The sequence below is a fragment of the Arachis hypogaea genome, chromosome 19, assembly GCF_003086295.3.
Source record: "Arachis hypogaea cultivar Tifrunner chromosome 19, arahy.Tifrunner.gnm2.J5K5, whole genome shotgun sequence".
NCBI lineage: Eukaryota > Viridiplantae > Streptophyta > Magnoliopsida > Fabales > Fabaceae > Arachis > Arachis hypogaea.
In genome coordinates, this window is record NC_092054.1 from 103,482,983 (window position 1) to 103,502,007 (window position 19,025).

At 38.5% G+C, this 19,025-nt stretch overlaps 1 non-coding gene and 1 pseudogene across 1 annotated transcript; one reads left to right on the forward strand and one right to left on the reverse strand.

Moving 5' to 3' along the window:
• Positions 1-619: 619 nt before the first annotated feature.
• On the reverse strand, positions 620-727 carry LOC112781906 (small nucleolar RNA R71). The gene has a single exon (XR_003192654.1). It is a non-coding gene; the product is annotated as a small nucleolar RNA R71 (small nucleolar RNA).
• A 9,036-nt stretch (positions 728-9,763) lies between these two features.
• LOC112781699 (small nucleolar RNA R71) lies at positions 9,764-9,865 on the forward strand (annotated as a pseudogene).
• The last annotated feature ends 9,160 nt before the right edge of the window (positions 9,866-19,025 follow it).

Below are 19,025 nucleotides of genomic sequence, written 5' to 3' on the forward strand. Positions count from 1 at the left end.
TTTTCTTCTACTACTCACACAAAGGAATCTCTATACTGTGACATAGAGGATTCCATATTTTCTTTGTTATTCCCTTCTTTGTCATATGAGCAAGAGCAAGGACAAAAACATTCTTGTTGAAGCAGATCCTAAACCTGAAAGGACTCTGAAAAGGAAACTAAGAGAAGTTAAAATACAACAATCCAGAGACAAACTTACAGGAATTTTCGAACAGGAAGAGAAGATGGCAGCCGAAAATAATAATAATGCAAGGAGGATGCTTGGTGACTTTACTGCACCTAATTCCCATTTACATGGAAGAAGCATCTCAATTCCTACCATTGGAGCAAACAATTTTGAGCTTAAACCTCAATTAGTTTCTCTGATGCAGCAGAACTGCAAGTTCCATGGACTTCCATCTGAAGATCCTTTTCAGTTCTTAACTGAATTTTTGCAGATCTGTGATACTGTTAAGACTAATGGAGTAGATCCTGAAGTCTACAGGCTCATGCTTTTTCCTTTTGCTGTGAGAGACAGAGCTAGAATATGGTTGGATTCTCAATCTAAAGATAGTCTGAACTCTTGGGATAAGCTGGTCAAGGCTTTCTTAGCCAAGTTCTTTCCTCCTCAAAAGTTGAGTAAGCTTAGAGTGGATGTTCAAACCTTCAGACAGAAAGAAGGTGAATCCCTCTATGAAGCTTGGGAGAGATACAAGGAATTGACCAAAAAGTATCCTTCTGACATGCTTTCAGAATGGACCATCCTGGATATATTCTATGATGGTCTGTCTGAATTAGCTAAAATGTCATTGGATACTTCTGTAGGTGGATCCATTCACCTAAAGAAAATGCCTGCAGAAGCTCAAGAACTCATTGACATGGTTGCTAATAACCAGTTCATGTACACTTCTGAGAGGAATCCTGTGAGTAATGGGACGCCTCAGAAGAAGGGAATTCTTAAAATTGATACTCTGAATGCCATATTGGCTCAGAATAAAATATTGACTCAGCAAGTCAATATGATTTCTCAGAGTCTGAATGGAATGCAAGTTGCATCCAACAGTACTCAAGAGGCATCTTCTGAAGAAGAAGTTTATGATCCTGAGAACCCTGCAATAGCAGAGGTAAATTACATGGGTGAACCATATGGAAACACCTATAATCCCTCATGGAGAAATCACTCAAATCTCCCATGGAAGGATCAAAAGCCTCAACAAGGCTTTGATAATGGTGGAAGAAACATGTTTAACAATAGCAAGCCTTTTTCATCATCCACTCAGCAACAGACAGAGAACTCTGAACAAAATACCTCTAATTTAGCAAATTTAGTCTCTGATTTATCTAAGGCCACTCTGAGTTTCATGAATGAAACAAGGTCCTCCATTAGAAATTTGGAGGCACAAGTGGGTCAACTGAGTAAGAAGATCACTGAAACCCCTCCAAGTGCTCTCCCAAGCAATACAGAAGAAAATCCAAAAGGATAGTGCAAGGCCATTGATATCACCATCATGGCCGAATCCAAGGAGGAATGGGAGGACGTGAATCCCAAGGAGGAAGACCTCCTGGGACGTCCAGTGATCAATAAGGAGTTTCCCTCTGAGGAACCAAAGGACTCTGAGGCTCATCTAGAGACCATAGAGATTCCATTGAACCTCCTTATGCCATTCATGAGCTCTGATGAGTATTCCTCTTCTGAAGAGAATGAGGATGTTACTGAAGAGCAAGTTGCCAAGTTCCTTGGTGCAACCATGAAGCTGAATGCCAATTTATTTGGTAATGAGACTTGGGGAGATGAACCTCCCCTGTTCACCAATGAACTAAATGCATTGGATCAACTGAGATTGCCTCAGAAGAAACAGGATTCTGGAAAGTTCCTAATACCTTGTACCATAGGCACCATGACCTTTGAGAAGGCTCTATGTGACCTTGGGTCAGGAATAAACCTCATGCCACTCTCTGTAATGGAGAAACTGGGAATCTTTGAGGTGCAAGCTGCTAGAATCTCATTAGAGATGGCAGACAATTCAAGAAAAGAGGCTTATGGTCAGGTAGAGGACGTGTTAGTAAAGGTTGAAGGCCGTTACATCCCTGATAATTTCATAGTCCTAGACACTGGGAAGGAAGAGGATGAATCCATCATCCTTGGAAGACCCTTCCTAGCCACCGCAAGAGCTGTAGTTGATGTGGACAGAGGAGAATTGATCCTTCAACTAAATAAGGACAACCTTGTGTTTAAAACTCAAGGGTCTCTCTCTGTAACCATGGAGAGGAAGTATGAAAAGCTTCTCTCAGTACAGAGTCAACTAAAGCCCCCACAGTCAAACTCTAAGTTTGGTGTTGGGAAGTCTATAAAATTGACCTGATCACCTGTGTGGCTCCATGAGAGCCCACTGTCAAGCTATTGACATTAAAGAAGCGCTTGTTGGGAGGCAGCCCAATTTTTATTTATCTAATTCTAATTTTATTTTTATTGTTCTTTCATGTTTTATTAGGTTCATGATCATGTAGAGTTACAAAATAAATAGAAAAATCAAAAACAGAATCAAAAACAGCAGAAGAAAAATCACACCCTGGAGGAAGGGCTTACTGGCGTTTAAACGCCAGTAAGGAGCATCTGGCTGGCGTTCAACGCCAGAACAGAGCATGGATCTGGCGTTGAACGCCCAAAACAAGTAGCATCCTGGCGTTCAGACGCCAGGAATGCACACTGAGGAAAGCTGGCGCTGAACGCCAGAAACAAGCATAGAACTGGCGTTCAACGCCAGAAACATGCTGCATCTGGGCGCTGAACGCCCAGAACAAGCACCAATTCGGCGTTTAAATGCCAGAATTGCATGCAAAGGCATTTTACATGCCTCAATGGTGCAGGGATGTAAATCCTTGACACCTCAGGATCTGTGGACCCCACAGGATCATCTCAGCATCTGTGGACCCCACAGGATCGCCACCTACCTCAACTCATACTCTTCCCTCTTCTCATTCATCCTCTCTTCCCAATAAACACCCTTCCCCAAAACCCTTCACCAATCACCTCAAGCTCACTTCCCTACTACGCCTTCACCACTCACATCCATCCACTCTTCCCCATAAACCTACCTCATAAACCCCACCTACCTTCAAAATTCAAAATCATTTTCCCACCCAAACTCCCCCTATATGGCCGAACCATACCCCCCTCCCTCCACTATATAAACCCCTCCATTCTTCTTCATTTTCACACAACACAACCATCTCTTCCCCTTCTTGGCCGAAACACAACTCTCTCTCCCTCTCCTCCATTTATTCTTCTTCTTCTTTTCTTTCTTATCTTGCTGAGGGCGAGCAATTTTCTAAGTTTGGTGTGGTAAAAGCATAAGCTTTTTGTTTTTCCATTACCATATATGGCACCTAAGACCGGAGAATCCTCTAGAAAAGGGAAAGGGAAGACAAAAGCTTCCACCTCCGAGTCATGAGAGATGGAAAGATTCATCTCCAAAGCCCATCAAGACCACTTCTATGATGTTGTGGCCAAGAAGAAGGTGATCCCTGAGGTCCCTTTCAAACTCAAGAAAAATGAGTATCCGGAGATCCGACATGAGATCCAAAGAAGAGGTTGGGAAGTTCTAACAAACCCCATCCAACAAGTCAGATTTCTAAGGGTTCAAGAGTTCTATGCTAATGCATGGATCACTAGGAACCATGATCAAAGTAAGAACCCGAACCCAAAGAATTATCTCACCATGGTTCGGGGGAAATACTTAGATTTTAGTCCGGAAAATGTGAGGTTGGCGTTCAACTTGCCAATGATGGAAGAGAACGCACGCCCCTACACAAGGAGAATCAACTTTGATCAAAGGTTGGACCAAGTCCTCATGGACATATGTGTGGAAGGAGGTCAATGAAAGATTGACTCAAAAGGCAAACCGATTCAACTGAGAAGACTGGACCTTAGGCCTGTAGCTAGAGGATGGTTGGAGTTCATTCAACGCTCAATCATTCCCACTAGCAACCGGTCTGAAGTTACTATAGACCGGGCCATCATGATCCATAGTATCATGATTGGAGAAGAGGTGGAGGTTCATGAGATTATACCTCAAGAACTCTACAAGGTGGCTGACAAGTCCTCCACTATGGCAAGGTTAGCTTTTCCTCACCTCATTTGCCATCTGTGCAATTTATCTGGGATTGACATAGAGGGAGATATCCTCATTGATGAGGACAAGCCCATCACTAAGAAAAGGATGGAGCAAATACGAGAGCCTATTCATGGATCTCAAGAGACGCATGAAGAAGCTCATCACCACGAGATCCTTGAGATGCCTCAAGGGATGCACTTTCCTCCACAGAATTTTTGGGAGCAAATCAACACCTCCCTAGGAGAACTAAGTTCCAACATGGGACAACTAAGGGTGGAACATCAAGAGCACTCCATCATCCTCCATGAAATTAGAGAAGATCAAAGAGCTATGAGGGAGGAGCAACAAAGACAAGGAAGAGACATAAAAGAGCTCAAGGACATCATTGGTTCCTCAAGAAGGAAACGCCACCATCACTAAGGTGGACTCATTCCTTGTTCTCAAATTATCTGTTTTTCGTTTTCTTTATGTTAAGTGCTTATCTATGTTAGTGTCTTATTACATGATCATTAGTATTTAGTAACTTTGTCTTAAAGTTATGAATGTCCTATGAATCCATCACCTCTCTTAAAAGAAAAATGTTTTTAATTCAAAAGAACAAGAAGTACATGAGTTTCGAATTTATCCTTGAACTTAGTTTAATTATATTGATGTGGAGACAATACTTTTTGTTTTCTGAATGAATGCTTGAACAGTGCATATGTCTTTTGAAGTTGGTGTTTTAGAATGTTAAATATGTTGGCTCTTGAAAGAATGATGAACAGGAGACATGTTATTTGATAATCTAAAAAATCATAAAAATGATTCTTGAAGCAAGAAAAAGCAGTGAATACAAAGCTTGTAGAAAAAAAATTGCGAAAAAAAGAAAAAAAATAGAAAAAGAAAAAGCAAGCAGAAAAAGCCAAAAGCTCTTAAAACCAAAAGGCAAGAGCAAAAAGCCAATAACCCTTAAAACCAAAAGGCAAGGGTAAATAAAAAGGATCCAAGGCTTTGAGCATCAGTGGATAGGAGGGCCCAAAGGAATGAAATCCTGGCCTAAGCGGCTAAACCAAGCTGTCCCTAACCATGTGCTTGTGGCGTGAAGGTGTCAAGTGAAAACTTGAGACTGAGCGGTTAAAGTCAAGGTCCAAAGCAAAAGAAGAGTGTGCTTAAGAACCCTGGACACCTCTAATTAGGGATTTTAGCAAAGCTGAGTCACAATCTGAAAAGGTTCACCCAGTTATGTGTCTGTGGCATTTATGTATCCGGTGGTAATACTGGAAAACAAAGTGCTTAGGGCCACGGCCAAGACTCATAAAGTAGCTGTGTTCAAGAATCAACATACTGAACTCTGAGTTCCTATAGATGCCAATCATTCTGAACCTCAATGGATAAAATGAGATGCCAAAACTATTCAAGAGGCAAAAAGCTACAAGTCCCGCTCATCTGATTGGAGCTATGTTTCATTGATATTTTGGAATTTATAGTATATTCTCATCTTTTTTTTCTATTTGATTTTCAGTTGCTTGGGGACAAGCAACAATTTAAGTTTGGTGTTGTGATGAGCGGATAATTTATACGCTTTTTGGCATTGTTTTTAGTATGTTTTTAGTAGGATCTAGTTACTTTTAAGGATGTTTTTATTATTTTTTATGTTAAATTCACATTTCTGGACTTTACTATGAGTTTGTGTGTTTTTCTGTGATTTCAGGTATTTTCTGGCTGAAATTGAGGGACTTGAGCAAAAATCAGATTCAGAGGTTGAAGAAGGACTGCTGATGTTGTTGGATTCTGACCTGCTTGCACTCAAAGTGGATTTTCTGGAGCTATAGAACTTCAAATGGCGCTCTCTCAACGGCGTTGGAAAGTAGACATCCAGGGCTTTCCAGAAATATATAATAGTCTATACTTTGTCCGAGTTTAGATGACGCAAAAGGGCGTTGAACGCCAGTTCTACGCTGTAGTCTGGAGTTAAACGCCAGAAACACGTCACGAACCAGAGTTGAACGCCAAAAACACGTTACAACTTGGCGTTCAACTCCAAAAGAAGCCTCTGCACGTGTAAACTTCAAGCTCAGCCCAAGCACACACCAAGTGGGCGCCAGAAGTGGATTTATGCATCAATTACTTACTTCTGTAAACCCTAGTAACTAGTTTAGTATAAATATGACTTTTTACTATTGTATTTGCATCTTTGGATTTATCTTTTGATCTATTGATCACGTTTGGGGCCTGGCCATTCGGCCATGCCTGAACTTTTCACTTATGTATTTTTCAACGGTAGAGTTTTTGCACTCCATAGATTAAGGTGTGGAGCTCTGCTGTTCCTCAAGATTTAATGCAAAGTACTACTGTTTTATATTCAATTCAACTTATTCCGCTTCTATGATATCCATTCGCACCCAAGAACATGATGAATGTGATGATTATGTGACGCTCATCATCATTCTCACTTATGAACGCGTGCTTGACAAACACTTCCGTTCTACAAGCAAACAAGCTAGAATGAGTATCTCTTAGATATCTAATACAGAGGACCGAGTCCGAGTTATTAGTGTCTTCGTGGTATAAGTTAGAACCCATGGATGGCCATTCCTGAGATCCGGAAAGTCTAAACCTTGTCTGTGGTATTCCGAGTAGGATCTGGGAAGGGATGGTTGTGACGAAATTCAAACTCGCGAGTGCTGGGCGTAGTGACAGACGCAAAAGGACGGTGGATCCTATTCCAGTATGATCGAGAACCTCCAGATGATTAGCTGTGCCGTGACAGAGCATTTGGACCTTTTTCACAGAGAGGATGGGATGTAGCCGTTGACAACGGTGATGCCCTATATAAAGCTTGCCATGGAAAGGAGTAGGAATGATTGGATGAAGACAGCAGGAAAGCAGAAGTTCAGAGGAACGAAAGCATCTCTATACGCTTATCTAAAATTCTCACCAATGATTTGCATAAGTATTTCTATCTTTATTTTCTATTTATTTATTATTATTATTCGAAAAATCCATAACCATTTGATATCCGCCTGACTGAGATTTATAAGATGACCATAGCTTGCTTCATACCAACAATCTCCGTGGGATCGACCCTTACTCACGTAAGGTTTTATTACTTGGACGACCCAGTGCACTTGCTGGTTAGTTGTATCGAAGTTGTGACAAATTATAAATTAAGATTAGAGCACCAAGTTTTTGGAGCCATTACCAAGGATCACAATTTCGTGCACCACCAAGTTAGGCGCGGACCAAGCAGAACCAAATCACTCCCAACACGCTTCATGTGGCACCTAACTTGATGGAGCCAAGTTAGGCGCCACCCTTCCCGAGAGTAACACCAACTTGTATGTAGCATCGGTGCCTAACTTCAAGTGGTGAAGTTAGGTGCCACCCCTCCAGTAAGCATATTCAAATTTGGCATGAGTGTGGCGCCTAACTTGAGGTTTTGAAGTTAGGCGTCACCCAGTCTGAACCTAGCTTCTCCAGGGTGTCTGAAACTCTGTCTTCATGAACCCATTTCTATTCTAAACACTCTACATGATCAACATACACATAAAACAAAGGAAAAACAATAGAAACTCAAATAAAACTAATGAAATAAATAAATATAAAAACATCAAGAAAAAATTCAAACTTAAGGATACGAAAATATCGGGTTGCCTCCTAACAAGCGCTTCTTTATTGGGCTCAGCTCTTCACCCTTCACTGTGAACTTCTTTCCTATTCTCCCATGGATCAACTCGATATGCTCAAGAGACAGGATCCTGTTCACTGTATGAGGCAGGATTGGGCATGTAGTGAATACCACCTTCATTCCTAGGGAGAAGTCTTCAGTGGGAATCTTTTTATTCCTCCATCCCCTGGGTACTTTTTCCTTTTTGAGAACCTCCTCTTTGGTGGATGATGCATTCCCGATACCAAACTTTGGTTTGATGTCAGGGAGATTTTTGTTGATTGTCACCAAAGGAGGTTTGAGTTGCAGATTCTATTGTGCATCATCGGGGGGTTCTTGAAGGTTTGGATTAATAAGCTCAGTCTGCATGCACCTCTCCTCTTCACCTGCTGAATATATATCTTTGAAGACATGACAGAACAGTTGCTCATTATGCACTCTAAGCACTAATTCACCCACTTCTACATCAATTAGAGCTCTCCCAGTGGCTAGGAAAGGTCTTCCTAAGATTATAGAGGAATTCACATCCTCCCTCATGTCAAGAATCACAAAATCTGCTGGGAGGAAGAACTTACCCACTTTGACCAAGATATTCTCCACTAATCCATATGCGGGCTTTATAGATTTGTCTGCCATCTGTAATGCTATCCTTGTGGGTTGTGCCTCTTGGATTTACAAATTCTTCATCATAGACAAGGGCACTAAATTGATGCTTGCTCCCAGATCACATAAGGCTTTCCCAAAGGTTGTGCTCCCAATGGTACGTGGAATTTGAAAGCTTCATGGATCTGGCATCTTCCTTGGCAAGTTATTTTGAATTATGGCACCACATTCCTTGCTAGGACTACTGTCTCATCTCCCTTTAAAGGCTTCTTCTTTGACAACAACTCCTTCATGAATTTAACATATAGAGGCATTTGCTCCAAAACTTTAACAAAAGGAATATTAATTTGTAACTTTCTAAAAATTTCCATGAACTTTGAAAATTACTTATCTTTGGTCTCCTTTTGAAGTCTCTGAGGATATGGCATCTTAGGCTTGTACTCAGGAGCTTTAGGTAAGGTTGGATGTGTGTCAAGAGTAACTGCAAAAGGGTTGTCTGCACACCTAGGAGGGGTGTGTACTACTGTGTCTTCAGTATGCTCTGGAGCTTCTTTTTCAACCGGCTCCTTAGTAACTTGTGCTTCCGTACTTGCCACTTGTCCACTTATCAAGGTGATAGCCTTGCACTCCTCTCTTGGATTTAGAATTCTGTTACTAGGAAGGCTATTAGTAGTCCTTTGATTAATTTCATTAACTTTTGTGGCTAATTCACCCATCTGAACCTCTAAGTTCTTGATTGATTCTCTGATTTCCTGTATAAAGCTTACCATTAGTGATTCTAGATCAGTAGTCTTCTGAGACTGAGGAGTTGCTTGCTGAGATGACTAAAACTGATGGTTATTACAATTATTCTGTTGAAAACCATCCTAAGAATTATTGTTAAAATTCTGTGGCCTTTGAGGTTGTTCTCTCCACGCTAAATTTGGGTGATTTCTCCACCCTTGATTATAGGTCTTGGCATATGGATCGTTATTGGGGTTTCTAAGAGCATTTCCCATATAGTTGACCTGTTTAGAAGGAAATTGAGCATAATCATAATTCTCACCAGGCATGAAGCTACCAGTCATGTCATAAGGAGCCTCTTGAGGTGCATTCTGAGTATTAACAGCTGAAACCTGCATCCCACTCAATTGTTGAGTAATCAAATTCATTTGCTGAGACAAAATTTTGTTCTAAGCAAGAAGAGCATCAAAAGCCTCTACTTCCAAAATGCCTTTCTTCTGAGGGGTCCCAGAGTTCACAGGATTCCTGTTAGATGAGTAGAGATATTGATTGTTAGCAACTAACTCAATAAGCTCATTAGTCTCTTCTGGTGTCTTCTTCATGCGCAACGAACCACCTGTAGAATTATCTAAACACATTTTTGACACTTCACATAAGCCCTCATAAAAGATATCTAGCTAAGTCCATTTAGAAAACATGTCCGAATGGCATTGTCTGGTCTGTAGCTTGAATCTCTCCCAGGCTTCATAAAGGGTCTCACCATCCTTCTGTTTGATGGTCTGAACCTCCACCCTCAGCTTAGTCAGCTTTTGTGGTGGGAAAATTTAGTCAGAAATCCAGTGACCAGCTTATCCCAAGTATCCAGACTCTCCTTAGGTTGAGAATCTAACCACAGCTTTGCTCTATCCCTCACAGCAAATGGGAAGAGCATGAGTTTGTATACCTCAAGATTCACTCCATTAGTCTTCACCATATCATAAATCTACAGGAAATTTGAAATAAACTTATTTGGATCTTCCTGAGGGAGTCTATGATACTGACAATTTTATTGCACAAGAGTGACCAGCTGTGGCTTCAGCTCAAAGTTTTTTACAGCTATAGGAGGCACCACAATACTTTTTCCATAAAGATCTGCATTAGGAGCAGTGTATGAGCCAAACACTCTTCTAGGTTGTTCATTCTCATTCAAATTTGCCATATTGGCATTCACAGCACCAATATGATCCATGGTGGACTCTGCAGCTTCCCTTTTAAGAGTTTCACTCATATTTTCACTAGCTTTGTAAAGTCTAGCTTGTTGCAAGCACCGCCTCAAAGTCCTTTCAGGTTCAGGATCAAAGTCTGTAAGAGGTTCTTTGTCTTTATTCCTACTCATAAACATACAAAAGACAAGAAAAGTAGGATTCTCTACATCAGAGTGTAGAGAATTCCCAGTGAGGTAACCTGTGTAAACAAATAAAATAAAACACTTACTAATTAAGGCTAAAAATTTTCAAAAATGATGACTAAAATTAAGCTAGGAATTTCAAAATTTAATAAGCAAATTAAACAGGAGAATTAAAATAAAATTAACTAGGTAACACCAAACTTAATTTCAAAAATTAAGGAAGAACAATAGTACCAAATTTTTGAAAATCGTAAAGCAAGAATTAAATAGAATTAAACTAAAATGCCTAATCTAAGCAATCAAACAACTAATAGTTGTCAATCACAGTCGATCCCCGCCAACGGCGCCAAAAATTTGGTGCGGATTTTATGACCACAAACTAACCGACAAGTGCACCAGGTCGTACCAAGTAGTACCTCAAGTGAATGAGGGTCGATCCCATGAGGATTGATGGACTAAGCAACAGTGGTTAAGTGATTTACTTAGTTAGCAAACAGAAAAGAGTGTTGAGATTTCAAATGCATCAAACAGTAATTCAGAGTGTCAGAAAACAAGCAGTAAATTGAGGTGAAATATATATGGAGAAAACAGTTAAGGTTTCAGAGATATCTATCTTCCGGATTGACTTTTCTTACTAACTATTTTAATCATGCAAGATTCAATTCATGGTAAACTATATGTGACTAAACCCTAATTCCTTAGACCTTTTTAGTCTCCTCTAACCTTCATCAACCGCCAATTCCTTGGTCACTTAATTCCAATTAGAGGGTGAAGTTCAATTCTAGTTTATATGCCACAGAAACCCTAATTACCCAAATATAATAGGATTATATGTCACGTATCTCGTTAAGTCCAGATAATTAGAAATTCAGGAGAAATTTTTTCAAGCTGTTGTTCAAGTAAAGAACTTTTCCAAGTTATACAAGAACTCATATAGAACCAGGGTTATACTTCCATTCCACCCAGATTCATAAGATAAAGGACAAAAATAATTCTTGAAATAGAAATCAGTACATGAATTAAAATAGAAAAATAATAGTATCAATCCATATAATAGACAGAGCTCCTAACCTTAACAGTGGAGGTTTAGTTGCTCATGGTTCAGAGAGAAAACAAGGATTCTGTAAAACTGTAAAGTGCGGAATGAGGTAGAAGAGAAGAGAAAAGAACCCGAAGGGCTGATTCTTTTACCTTTTATATCTAATCCTAATTAATGTAAAGTATATTTTCTAAAACTAAATAATATCTTTTCCTATTTATATATAAAATAAAAGTTTTAATCAAAATAAATAAAATCCTTCGTTGCTCAACTTTAACACAGGTGGGGACCATTGCTTGAAGTTTAACTAGAGCCTAACTTCACAAACTACCCTGGTAGATTGAAACTTGAGGCTTCTCCCTATATATGGAACCTAACTTGGGAAATTCCAAGTTATTCGCCACTTTGGCTGCATGCAACAGGAGCACTTGTGATCATGGTGCCTAACTTGGAAAATTCCAAATTAGGCACCAACATGCCCCTACAAAATGGAGGAAAAAGGTATACTATTATATATCGTTAGAAAGCTCTGGAAGTTAGCTTTCTAATGCCGCTAGAATCACATCAATTGAACCTCTTCAACTCAAGTCATGTCCGTTAGAGTGCAAGAAGGTCAGGGTTGACAACAACATCCACTTTCTTCCTCTTCTTCTATAAAACTCCGTCAAATCTATCTGAATGCTACCTGAAATAAACAGAATTGCACACAACTCAAAGTACCATCTATAGTGGCTAAAAGATAATTAAATCTTGATTAAACTTAGCAATTCAAATGCAAATTCACTAGGAAAAGATAGAAAAGATGCTCACGCATCAAGCAATAGCCACCAGAACTGAGGTGGTTGAGTTTCACTCTCCTCTCCCTTATCTAATTTCTATTTTTCAGTATTTCATTCTATTTTTTTATTTCTATTCTGAGTTGGATGATCACTAGTAGGATTTTCTTGCTTTCTAGTTTAGTTGTTTATTTTAGTTTAGTACTCTACGTTTATTTTTAAAAAAAAAAAAAAGATGTCTCATGTATTGATCACTAAGCTTAAAGCATTATCAAAAGAAAAAGTAGTATAATGCATGAGATTTTGAGTTATATATTGCGTGTTCTGGTTGCTTTGATGTGGTGGCACTAACTCTATTTTTGAATGTATGAATTAACTATGAATATTTGATATTGGAGTTGAGTATATTGGTTCTTGAGGAACAATGACTTAGAGAAGTATTATTGATTCTCTGAAATAAGAAGAAAATTGATTCTTGAAGCAAAATAAACAACAAAAAGAATTGAAAAGAAAAGAAAAATCAAAAATAAAGGGTCCAAGGCTTTGAGCATCAATGGTTAGGAGGGTCAAAACTGATCTAAACCTCAAAAAAGCGGTTTTTCCTAACCATATGCTTGTAGTGCGAAGGTGTCAAGTAACCCTTGAGACTGAACACTTAAAGTCGTGACCCGTTGCTGTTATAGAGTATGCCTAAGGCTTTGAGCACCACTGTCTGGGAGAAAAAGAAAGAGAAATTCAAACTCAAAGAGTTCCCCAATTAAGTGCTTATGGTGTTCTTGTATCAAGTTAAGCTTGAAAATAAAACAATTAGAGTCATGGCTAGGCTCAACCTGCAAAGCACCAAAGAAAAAGAGACGTGTTCAAGAATTAATTAGAGCTTAAAGAAGAGAATCCATAATATCATCTGAGTTCTAGTTCTGAGGGATACTAATATTTCTGAGCTTCAAAGGATATCAAAATGCTGAAGCTATTCAGAATTAGAGTATCAATAGCCCCATTCAGTAACTAGACCTGAGATTAAATGACAACTCAAGTCTCAGACATATTCTCTTCTTGGTCCTATATTGCTTTGGTTGCTTGAGGACAAGCAACACTTTAAGTTTGGTGTTGTGATGTGCGAGAATCTTATACCCTTTTTCCCTTTATTTTCTAGTTGTTTTTAGTTAGAAATTATTAAGTTTTATTGTATTTTATTACAAAAGTCCTCTTTGGATTCTACTTTGATTTGTTTTTGTGTTTTTATGATTTCACGTGAAATTTGAGCAAATTTGGCAGAATGTTTTGCAAAAACAAAGGAAGAAAGTAGAATGTTGTCAACCATGACCTCCTTTCATTCCAACAAGCATAACTTGAGTTAAAGAGGTTCATTTGATGCGGTTTTAACGGCGTTGAAAAACCAACTTTTAGAGCTTTCCAACGATATATAATAGTTTATACTTTTCTTTTGGAATCACTACTAAATCTGGCACTAAACGTAGAGCCTGGCGTTCAGCGCCCAAGAGGGACAAACCAGCGCCAGAACTCCCCCCTTCCAGCATTAACCACCCAAAAAATTGCCAGATACGGGTCAAACACAGCCAAGGGAGCATCTTTAGTGGGATTTAGCTTTTTAATTATTATCTTTTATCATATTTTAGTTCTTTTTATTTACAAACAAAATCTTTTAGGCCTAGAATTTATTATTTTATTTTATTTTCAAATTAAATTAGGTTAGTAAAAAAGGGAAAAGATCACATAGGATTGGGATCTTCTCCCCTCCACACGTTTTCAGAACCCTAGTTTCTCTGTAAGTTATGAGCAACTAAACTTCTTGGTTAAGGTTAGAAGCTCTGTTTATTTCTATGGATTAGAATTATTATTCTTCTATTTTAATCAATGCATTGATTCAATTCTAAGGGTTGTTTTTGTTCTTAATCTTCTGAATCTGGGTGGAACGAGACTATGACCCTTATTTTACTTGTGTTCTTGTGATTCTTGAGAGAGTTATCTCGCTTGAACTACAGTTTGAAAACAAATTCCTCCTAAATTGCTAATTACATGAACTGATTGGGATATGTGACATAAAATCCTGTTAGCTTTAGGTAATTAGGGTTTTTGTCGTGTTAAACTAGTTTTTTGAACTTAACCCTATAATCAGAAGTAGGTGACCATGAGAGTGGTGGTTAATGAAGGTTAGAGGAGGCTAAATCACTAAGAGATTATAGTTTAGACACTTATGGTTTGGCATAGAATGAATCATGCATTGTTAAAATAGTTGGTAAGAAATTTTAATCCGGAAAGATAAACATCTCCGAAACCTTAACTATTTTCTTATATTGTTTTCACACCAGTGATGAATTGGATTTTTTATGGTATAGAAATTCACAAATGAAATCTTGTTGCAAGTATAGTTTATAAACCAACAATAATCCTTTCATACAAAAATTTGGTTGTCACAAGTAACAAACCCCCTAAAAATAATAACCGAAGTATTCAAACCTCGGGTCGTTCTCCCTAGGAATTGCAATAAAGTGTTCTTGTTATTGGCTATGAAGTATCTTTGGGGTTTTTGAGATAAGAAACAAGAATTGTAAATTTCAAAAGAAATAAACTAACAACTAGAAAAGCTCTTGGCAAGGTATGAGAATTAGAAGTCCTATCCTAGCTATCCTTATCAATTGTGATGAGAATTGTCCATTGCTCCCACTTAGTTAACCACTAACTATGAAGGAAAGTCAAGTGGATGCATTAACTTGATTCCACAAGTCCTAGCTTAATCATGTTGAAAGACTAGCTTTAGTGGCATTCAAGTTAATCAGCAACTTCTAATTATCAATCAACAAAGGAGTTTGATAACTCAAGAGTAACCAATTACTCTAGATAGGCCAAGAGGAACAAAATCTAACTCATAACTAAACGAGGCATTTCATCAAACACATTAAAAGGCAATAAAGGAAAACACATGAATTGCAAGAATTAAAGAGAGATCTAACTACAATGGCAAGAGATCAATAATAGAAAACCAAATCAAACATGAAAAGACATGGAATTCATAAATTGCATTGAAAGAAAAATAGAAATCTACATAAGAATTCATAAAGCAAAAGGAAAATTGAAGCAAAAGAAGAAGCAGATCTAGATCTAAGAAATTAACCTAAACCTAATCCTAATTTTAGAGAGAAGAGATAGCTTTTCTCTCTAGAAACTAACTTTAAAACTAGATCTAAACTCACTAGTTCCTAATGTGATGTCATGTGTTGATTTTCCTTCAATCCTTGGGTTAAATAGCATCAGAGATGAGCTGGATTTGGGCCTGGAAAGCCCAGAAATCACCCCCAGTGGATTCACTTTAAGTGGGTCACGTGCAAGCACCGACGCGTGCGCGTGTGTCACGCGTAGGCGTCGCTTGACAAATTGCTATCCACGCGTATGCGTCATGTGCGCGTACGCGTCGCCTTACGACGTCACTTTCCACACGTGCGCGTTTGCTGCGCATGCGCGTCGATCTCAGCATCCCAAATCCTTGTTTCTTTATGAGTTCTCCACTTGCATGCTCTTCCTCTCCACCCCTTTGATCCATTCCTAGCCTTTCCAATCTGAATTCACTAACAAACATATCAAGGCATCTAGTGGAATCAAAGGTGAATCAAAATTAGCAATTAAGGGCCTAAAAAGCATGTTTTCACACTTAAGCACAAATTAGGAGACAATCATGAAACCATGCTATTTCATTGAATAAATGTGGGTAAAAGGTCATAAAATCTCCTAAATTAAGCACAAGATAAACCCTAAAAATAGGGGTTGATTAAAAGGAGACCCTTGATTTGGAATGCTCAAGTGATTAGTTAAATTGGAAGTTGTTGGCTAATTCTCTATTTAATAACGCTAGTCCTTCCCAAGGGAGAGGATTAGGATTTGTGAACAAGAGTTAGCTCAATCATTTGACTTTCCTTTATTTAGTAAGGGTTAACTAAGTGAAAATAACAACCTCTTGACACTACACTTGAGAAAATCCAACAAGGATAGAACTTCCAATTAATCATACCCCCGGTCAAGGCTTTTTTATTCAAAATACATAAATCTCTTTTAATTTGTATTGCCTTAATTCACAATCCTTTATATTCATGTCTTTCAACTCTCAAAATTCCTTGAAAAACTCCTGATTAATAAAATAGTACTCTTTTGTCAACTCGTTGAGAGACGACCTGGGATTCATACTCCCAGTATTTTTATTCTAATTTTATGACATCCTTTCTAAATTGATAAGCGAATTCTTGCTGGTTAAGAACTGTACTCAAAACGTATTTCTCATATTAATTTCTAAATCGCTAGCTTCTGCCTGCATCACAAGGCCTATATCCCTGGCATAGCAGACTCCCTGCTGCACGAGTGTGCAAAGCCTATATCCCTGGTGTGGCAGATTTCTCTACAGAGCCTATATTTCTAGGGTGGCAAGAAGGCTACATCCGGGAGGATGTGTCGGGTTGGCATTTATAAACCGACAAGTGATATCACGAGCTAATAGGATAGATATTCATCATATGCATCTCTTACTTGTTTGTTTGCTTTGCTTAATTTCTGTTATGCCTAAATGAAACACATGTTTACTTGCTAATTGTTCTAATTGTTGTATATGTACTTTACTTGTGCTTTACTTGTTTGCATTACTTGTGTTTTCTTCTAGGATTGAGGAGGCTCGGTAGGCGGTAGCGACGGGATCGCATGGAGGTTAGGTTGGTGAAGGCTGTGAGATACAGCGGTGTGATTTGATATTAGTTAAAAATTCCCTAAGTTTAGATAACCCTATTTATGGTGTTTGATTTAAGTTAATTATTGTTTTAAGCTTGAATATCTATTTTCGATGTGAAGTTCTAGGATTGCCTTTGGTGTCCCGGAACCTTACATCTTATATATTGGGCACTGTTACCATATTGAAAACCTCCTGTTCTCATACCATATGTTGTTGTTTTTCAGATGCAGGTCGCAACCCACCACGGTGAGTTGTGGATATGATGACAGAACGGAGGATGATCTCCCTTATGTCTTATTTCACTTTGTTTTTGTTGTAGTATTCTCTCACCTTTTGTATTTTAGACTTGAAAGCCTTAGAGGCTTGATTTGAGAGATAAGGTGTATAAGCTGTTTTAAACTTCCAAAACTCTTTTGTATTTCAATTTGACTAGCCTGCGTAAACTCTGCAGGCTGTGACTAATTCTCTTTTTGGTATTTCATACTTATATATATCTTGTTAATTTAAGTATTATCTTGGGTATCTTGGAGCTATCTACAAGGTTTCATATATATTATGTCTTGTTCTGTCCATGCCTACGCATTTAGTTATCGTATGTGAACGCTTCGCGTTTCGTAATTTCGTTTTACGCGACTTTAAGCTTTATTCCTTCATCAGGCTTCTAGTTATATAATTTTTTGGATAAATATTATATATTATAAGCTTTAGAACTGTTGTGGCACTTTGTTATTCTTTGCTTTATGGCTAGAGGTAAGGCTTAGGGTAACGAGGTGTTACACTTTGGACGCAGATGATTTGTTATATGAAGACAAAGAACTTCAGCAGTCTAACACCTACAGTTAGTTGTGTACCTACTATGAGGATATACTCAACCGTGGTAGAACAGAGTATTTCTGAGACTCGTAGACTACTTCCACCGCAAAGGAGTTGGAACTCTTTTAATTAAGCTAGGAATTATGTTTCTGGCAAAGCGTATGCAAAAGATCAAGGAGTCATGCCAATTTTCAAAAGGACATTGACCGAATGACCTCAACACTTTGATGTGTAGTCAGCCCGACTCAGGAATCAATGAAAGGATCATCTGAGGTATTTTTGAGTTAGTAAGAGGAGTCAATGGACCGAAGAATACCCTAAGGTGACGAATCCTCTCAAGCCAACTATCAAGTGACTATTCCACAGGAATTCAGAATGAACTTGGCTCCACTAGAAAAAAACCTCAATGTCATGAGTAAAGATGATGATCTCAACAAAAGTTCAAGGCCACTTGAAATGACCATAGTGTCAGAGGGAAAAAGCAACGATGAGTCTCACCTAGCAAGACGAACGCCTGTTGTCACTGTGATGAAACCAAACCTGTAGTCAAGAGTTGTGCAAACATAAGAACAGGACATAAGGAACCTCATCGACGGAAGAAGCCAAATCCCCACAAACCAATGAGAAGAAATGGACAACAAACAACACAGAAGAAGAGCACGCAAGGTTTCTAATAAAATAGAAAACAAAGATATTAAAATAGAAAAATAATAGTATCAATCCATACATTAGACAGAGATCCAAACCTTAACAGTGGAGGTTTAGTTTCTCATGGTTCAGAGAGAAAACAATGATTTTGTAAATCTGTAAAGTGCGGAATGAGGTAGAAGAGAAGATAGAAGAGCCCGAAGGGCTGATTCTTTTCCCTTTTATATCTAATCCTAACTAATGTAAAGTATACTTTCTAAAATTAAATAATATCTTTTTCTATTTATAAATAAAATAAAAGTTTTCATCAAAATAAATAAAATCCTTCATTGCTCAGCTTCAACACACGTGGGGACCATTGCTTGAAGTTTAACTGGCGCCTAACTTCACATTTGTGAAGTTAGGCACTGCCCTGGCAGATTGAAACTTAAGGCTTCTCCCTTCATATGGCGCCTAACTTGAGAAATTCCAAATTAGGCGCCACTTTGGCTGCATGCAATGGGAGCACTTGTGATCATGGCGCCTAACTTGGGAAATTCCAAGTTAGGCACCAACATGTCCGTACAAA